The 6986-nt window shown below is 45.9% G+C and overlaps 1 pseudogene across 1 annotated transcript; it reads right to left on the reverse strand.

Annotated features, from left to right (window-relative positions):
• Nucleotides 1–6: 6 nt before the first annotated feature.
• Nucleotides 7–1655, reverse strand: LOC110291131 (annotated as a pseudogene). Its single transcript, XR_002377531.1, has one exon. The product of XR_002377531.1 is annotated as an adenosylhomocysteinase pseudogene (transcript).
• Nucleotides 1656–6986: the final 5331 nt, after the last annotated feature.

Consider the following 6986-nt stretch of genomic DNA (forward strand, 5'->3'; position numbering starts at 1 on the left):
ATAAGGTACATAGCTTGTGACCATCACTAGCAACATCCAGCCTCAGGACTTCCAAGACTTCTGAGGTCATGTCCCCTGCAGATGCCTCCCAGGAACCTCTCCGTTCCCCTGCCACACCTGGAACAGTATGAGGGATACAGCAGAGGTCAAAGACAGAGTGACCAGCCCCAGGGGGGGTAAGGGGAGAGGTGTGGGGGAGAAACACTGTCCAGGCTACTGCAAAGTTGGTGACATTTGCTCTTGGGAACGAGAGATAGGGCCCGGAACAAGGATGGCAGCTGGAAGGTGAAGGACAGCCCTAGCACTCAGTAGCGGTAGTGATCAGGCTTGAAGGGGCCGTTGATGGGCATGCCCAGGTACTGGGCCTGCTTCTCAGTCAGCTTGGTCAGCTTCACATTCAGTTTGCCCAGGTGGGCTTCAGCCACAGCCTCATCCAGCTTCTTAGGCAGGAAGTGAACCCCAACGGGGTATTTATCTGGGTGGGTCCACAGCTCAATCTGTGCCATCACCTGGTTTGTGAAGGAGTTGCTCATCACAAAGCTGGGGTGTCCCATAGCACAACCCAGGTTGACCAGACGGCCTTCAGCCAGCAAGATGATGCGGCGCCCATTCTTTAGCCAGTAGCGGTCCACCAGGGGCTTGATGTTCACCTTCTCCACGGCGTTCTCATTGAGCCACTTCACGTCGATCTCTACATCGAAGTGTCCAATGTTACAGACAATGGCGTCATCCTTCATCTGCTCAAAGTGCCGGCCAAGGATGATATCCACACAGCCTGTGGTGACAAAGATGTTGCCCTCCTTACAGGCTTCGTCCATGGTGGTTACCTCATAGCCCTCCATGGCAGCTTGCAGTGCATTGATGGGGTCGATCTCGGTGATGATGACTCGGGCCCCGAAACCCCTCAGGGCCTGGGCACAGCCCTTGCCCACATCACTATAGCCTGCCACCACCGCCACCTTGCCCACAATCATCACATCTGTGGCCCGTTTGATGCCATCTATGAGGGACTCCCGGCAGCCATAGAGGTTGTCAAACTTGCTCTTGGTGACAGAATCGTTGACATTGATGGCAGGCACCTTCAGTATCCCATTGGACATCATCTTGTAGAGGTGGTGGACCCCAGTCGTGGTCTCCTCAGAGATACCTCGGATGCCTGACAGAAGCTGTGGGTATTTGGTGTGGATGAGGTTAGTAAGGTCACCACCATCATCCAGAATCATGTTGAGGGGTCCGTCCTTGAAGTGCAGCGTCTGCTCAATGCACCACAGGTACTCCTCATCTGTCTCGCCCTTCCAGGCAAACACTGGAATGCCAGCCTTGGCAATGGCAGCCGCTGCATGGTCCTGAGTAGAGAAGATGTTGCAGCTGGACCACCGCACCTCAGCACCCAGGGCCACGAGAGTCTCAATGAGAACAGCAGTCTCCACGGTCATGTGCAGGCAGCCGGCAATGCGAGCACCCTTCAGTGGCTTGGAGGCTGAGTACATCTCCCGCATGCGCATCAATCCTGGCATCTCATTCTCAGCTATATCCAGAGCCTTCCGTCCCCAGGCGGCCAGTCCGATGTCCGCGACTTTGTAGGGCAGTTTATCAGACATGCTGGCGGCGCTTCCGCTAGGACTGATGAACTCAGTGAAGGGGGCTGGGCGGCGCGGGGCCCTCTTTCACTTTTAAATGACACCATCCCCTATTGTCCAGTGCATATTCTCCTACCAGACCACCACCACCTTAATCAGAGTAGCTATGCCTGCTTGCAAGAGATCATCCCACCTGGGCTTGTTGTCTTCCGACATTCTCCTAGAGACAGAGAGGGTAGGGAGATTTGTTGGCCCCTCACGTGAAAATTTAGCCATTTCTCTTAAGCACTTGTTTGCAATTCTGCCCTAACTGACCATGGCTCTGGTGGCTTAGATTGGGGCTCAAGTACAGCGACTGTGGAAGACTTGGGAAGGGAGCTCCATCTAGATGGTTATGGAGAAGCCACCATTAATACTAAGTGAAGACTCTCCAGTGTGGTTGCTTTGGGGTAACCCACACTCCTGTAGACAGCTTCTCATCTGGCTTCTGTAAGTAAAGCTCAATAAACTCATGGGCTCCCTAGGAAATTAACTTTGGTTTATTGTCGAGAAATAGGAAGGCTCAAATCCGTATAATTGTTGATATTAGGTTCTCCCTTAATTTACTAATTAATCAAGAAGAGAAAGGTAAAAAAATTAGTGTTTTATTGTCCTAATGGTATAAATATAACCATTACAAAGTTTATCCTCTTGTGCTATAATACCTGTAGGAGACAACATAGTGGAGAAAATAAATAAGCTTAAAGGTAATGAAGGATCCACACAATACACAAATGCCTCTTTTAGTTTTGGATTCAAATAGCTGTAGATCTTATTTTGCTTTGAGAGATAATATGTGAGGAATATCCAATGCTCTCTTTCCTTATAGAGTTTTAAATAGGTGGGTTGGTGCATATGCACCTTTTGATTATGTAGAAATTGCACTGGAAATACACGTGCAATTCATGAGGCTGCATACCCAACTTCAAATAGGTTGTAAACTAGTATTTGCATGGCTCTCCCAAATCTTCATCAGGAAGTGAAGAAAATTCAAGATTAGATTTATTTTGCTTCAGGATGATCTTCAGGCTATGGAAGATACAGGGAGCTGAGGGTCAAGTCAGTGGTGCTGTTTTTTCTTTTAATTTTGCCTGAATAGGAAAAACAATCTCATTTTTTGCCGTTTTTCCCAACAATTTTAATGTTTGATTTTCTAGTTTATATTCATTCAAGAAATTACACATATCTTTCTAGTAATTAGTATCCTCTTTATCTTTCTTAAGTATTTTCATAACTGTGAATTAGTGCCCAAGTGACCCAAAATTGAATGGGGAATCTTTCCCCCTTGTTTATATGTCTTTTCATTATTCTTTCAGACTTGGTTCCATACTTCTTCACCTAAAGTTCCTTCTTCTGGAAGCTAGGGGTTATAATCATAAACAACTTGCAAACAATCAATAGTTGTGATTTTAATACTTGTGCTCCCGCTTTCTTTAAAAAGCATACAAGCTTAACATGAGGTAAAGCCTGCCCTGGTTTCTACCCCATTATTCTCACTCACCTCCTCTGTGAGGTCCTCACTCACATCACAACCACCTTTAGTCCCTGTCCATGGTGCCACATTTTTACTGCTTTAGAATAGCAGTAGGACCTAGGAGAATGGGGCCAATAAATGAGTCAGGTTAAAGTATGATGCAACAGCCAACTTCATTCAGAGCATCTGACAATTTATATTCTGAGGGTTAAAAAGAATCACATGAGTAAGGTGTACAATCATAAGGACAAGCTAAATGTGACAAAAACACATCCCCCCACACAGAGGTATATAAACAAATAGCAACAGCCAGTTGTGATGAATAGTCTGAAATAAACTCTCTGCTACACCTGGAAGAAACACACACAGACACACACACACACACACAGACACACACACACACACACACACACACACACACACACACACACACACACANACACACACACACACACACACACACACACACACACACACACACACACACACCAAAACTGGTGCATGCTGTCTCCAATAGCTGCTAGTCCTAAAATGTAAGGCCAGAGAAGGGTAGCAGAATGCCTCTCTGGTGAGACTGGAGGCTTCTAAATAGAAAGCAGTGTTACCTACACCCCCTCCTTTTCTTCTACCCACATAAAATTGCATTATTTCTCACGTCAAAATTCTTCACACTGAAATCTCTTTAGTAGATTTTTATTCCCACCATGAATACTGCATCCACATTAGGAACACTTCCAGGAAATAGCCTTCCCAAGTGGCACAATCTATCTGACCCAAGAGAGCTGGATTATGTGTGCATGTGTAATAATATTATAGAGACTGTGTGGAAATAATATTAGAGCCCATAGATGGTGGAAATCTGGGAACCTGTGATGTACAAGAGTGAAACAGAGGCTCAAAATGATCAGCAGCCATTCTCTGAAATGAAGTTTTCACTTAAATCCAGCTCTGGAATATCCTGTATGGTGTGTGGACTACATTATGGTTAACAGGCTGCTGTTGCTGTCTGAAGCTGGAAGCTTACAGGAAGAGTATGGCAGGCTTGTGTATCCTCTTCCTCACTGAAGTCAGGCCAGGTGACCCAAACCACTTGAGTAACAGTAAATCCACCTGAACAACATTAAATCAAACACAAATCCATTAGAAGAACAAATCCTCCGACGGTATTAGAGACTTTGCCACTGTGACAAGCACCTGAGAAAACCCACTTCAGAGAATAAAAGACTTCTTTTGACTCACAGTTCTGGAAGCCTCTACCCATGATTGGTTCATTCCTTACATCTGTAAGCAAAGCATCAGGACCGAGTGGAATTTTTGAGCATCATTGCTCTGGTTATCCAGGAGGCAGAGGAGGGCAAGGAGGAGGAGGGAGAGAACAGAAAAGAGACACCTTTCAGGGCAAGCATATTTCAACCAGATTCCACTGCCTACAACCTCCCAATAATTCCATCAGATTATAAGTCCACTGATGAAATAATTCATTGATGGAGTAGAGACCTCAAAATTGAATCACCTCCCAATGATCAAATCATCCCACTGGAGACCAAGACTTCAACAGCTTCCCCAGACACTTCACGCACCATAACACTGTGAAGTGTAGAATTGCAAAATAAATGATAAGTCCACAATTTCATCAGGTCTCTTATGGGTCCATTAGAGCATTAATATAAGAATTGATGAAACCCTTTTAAGAAGAAGAAAAAATACAACTAGATTTGCACAAATACTAGAACATTAAATTTTTTCCATTGGTTAAAAAAAAAAAAGCCATGCTGCTCCACAAACCCAGAGAAGCTAAGTAAAAAGGAGAGCTCAAGGGTACTCATGAATCTCTCTGGGAAGGGAAAATTGAATAGACAGAGGGTGGGGAAGGGGGAGCTACAGAGAGATGGAATCAGGAGGGACCAGGTTGGATGGAGGGACGTTTACAGGAAAAATATGATAGGCTCAGGTATTCTATTCTTCACTGAAGTCATGCTGAACAATCAAAATTGGGAGGCTGGAGGGAGGAGGGAGGAAGGAGGAAGAGAGTACTGGAAGAGACAACTGGAATTCGGGGGGAGGCCTTCTTGGGGATGAGCTAGAAAACTAGTGCACTAGAAACACTCAGAAATCAAAGTAGGTAACCCTAGCTAAGACTCCTAGCAATGGGGGATATAGAGACTGAACCAGCCATCTCCTGTACACAGGCAAGACTTGTTGCAGACATTTTTAATCCCAATCTGGAGTTTCTACCCCACCTTTATCATTCTGTTCCTGAATAAAAGACACACAACGTTTATTATTTACAATAAGCCTTAAACAGCAGAAGAGCTGGGCAGATATCTACCCTTTATGCTATTAGACTCTACTTTCCTATTGACAACCCCAAGTTATTACTTATTATGTTTTGAAGACTTCCAGTAGAGGGATTGGGACACCAACCCAGCCACAAAACCTTTGACCTACAATTTGTCCTGCCTCTAAGATGTGTTGAGGTAAAGGCAGTGCAGAAATTGTAGGAGTGGCTAGCCAGTTTAAGATCCATGCCATGAGAGGGAGCCCATCCCTCTCTGACACTGATTGAAGGTCCAGAGACCTAGGATAGAACAAAACTAGACTGGAAAAAAGGGAATGAAATGATTTCTAATGATATTCTTCTATACCCTCTGTCATCAAAAGGGCTTCACCGAGCAATTTATGGAAACAGATGCAGAGACACACAGCCAAACATCAGGCAGGGCTTGGAGACTACTGCAGAAGAGGCAGAGGAGGTAAAAAATACTACAAGAAAACCCAGAGACTCAACTAACCTTGGCTCATAGGGGTTCACAGAGACTGAACTGATAACCAGGGAGCCTGTAAGCAACTGACCTAGGTAGTTGAGTCTTCTTGAAGTACTCCGAACAGTAGGAGCAGGTGCTGTCTCTGACTCTTTTGCTGGCTTTTGAAACCCTTTTCTTCATACTGGGTTCTCATCCAGCCTTAATACAAGAGCAGGTGTCTTACTGCAATTTTATGTTATGTTTGGTTGATATCCATAGGAAGCCTGCCCTTTTCTTAGCAGAAAGGAGCAGAAGTGGATTTGGGGGGCATGGGAGAGGTGGGGGACAGTGAGAGGAGGGAGGGGAAACTGTGGTCAAGATGTAAAATTAGTAATAATCATTTTTAAAAAGAACTAACAAAAAATTTCCATTGACCCCTTTTGCTCTCAGAGGGGCCCTTCCCCCCACTCTTTGAGGAGACCCACTTGGATCATCAATTGTCTTATAAGTAATACAGATTCTATTTAAGATGCTCATTGATACTGAATCCAGCATGTAATAAAGTTGTCTACATGCAGGGTTGTGGGTACAGGGGAAGAGGGAGTAGGAGAGAGTGCCCGCATCCCACCATAGTTCCTGTGCTCTGGGCAGGTGGACACAGGAGGACTGCTGGACATTTTTCACTCAGCCCTGGGTGGGCGTCTGGCTGGGTGAAGCCACTGACCCCATACAGCGGCAGGGATGGGGGATGGGCAAGGGGCAGCCCCCAGTACCAGGTTCTCAGTCTCTGGCATCCCACTCTGGATATGGCAGAGGAGCTGAGAACAGAATAGGGGCCCCTGGGAGACACTCTCCGCCCCGGAGATTCGGAAAGAGGGCAGAGGGAGAGAGGTTCCCATGCAGGCGAGAGTCCTTAACTCCGGGCCTTGATGAACAGAGACAGTCTATGGTTTTAGAGCTTTATTGTAGAAAGGCAGGGGGAAAGAGAAAAGGTAAAGAGAGAGGTGGGGGGGGGCATGGCCAAGAGGAGAGAAGGGGGAAGGGAAAGAGAGAAAGAGAGTTAGACAGTAAGAGAGGTAGAGGCAGAGAGAGAGAGAGAGAGAGAGAGAGAGAGAGAGAGAGAGAGAGAGAGAGAGAGAGAGAGAGAGA

Source organism: Mus caroli, chromosome 3 (assembly GCF_900094665.2).
Source record: "Mus caroli chromosome 3, CAROLI_EIJ_v1.1, whole genome shotgun sequence".
Classification (NCBI taxonomy): domain Eukaryota; kingdom Metazoa; phylum Chordata; class Mammalia; order Rodentia; family Muridae; genus Mus; species Mus caroli.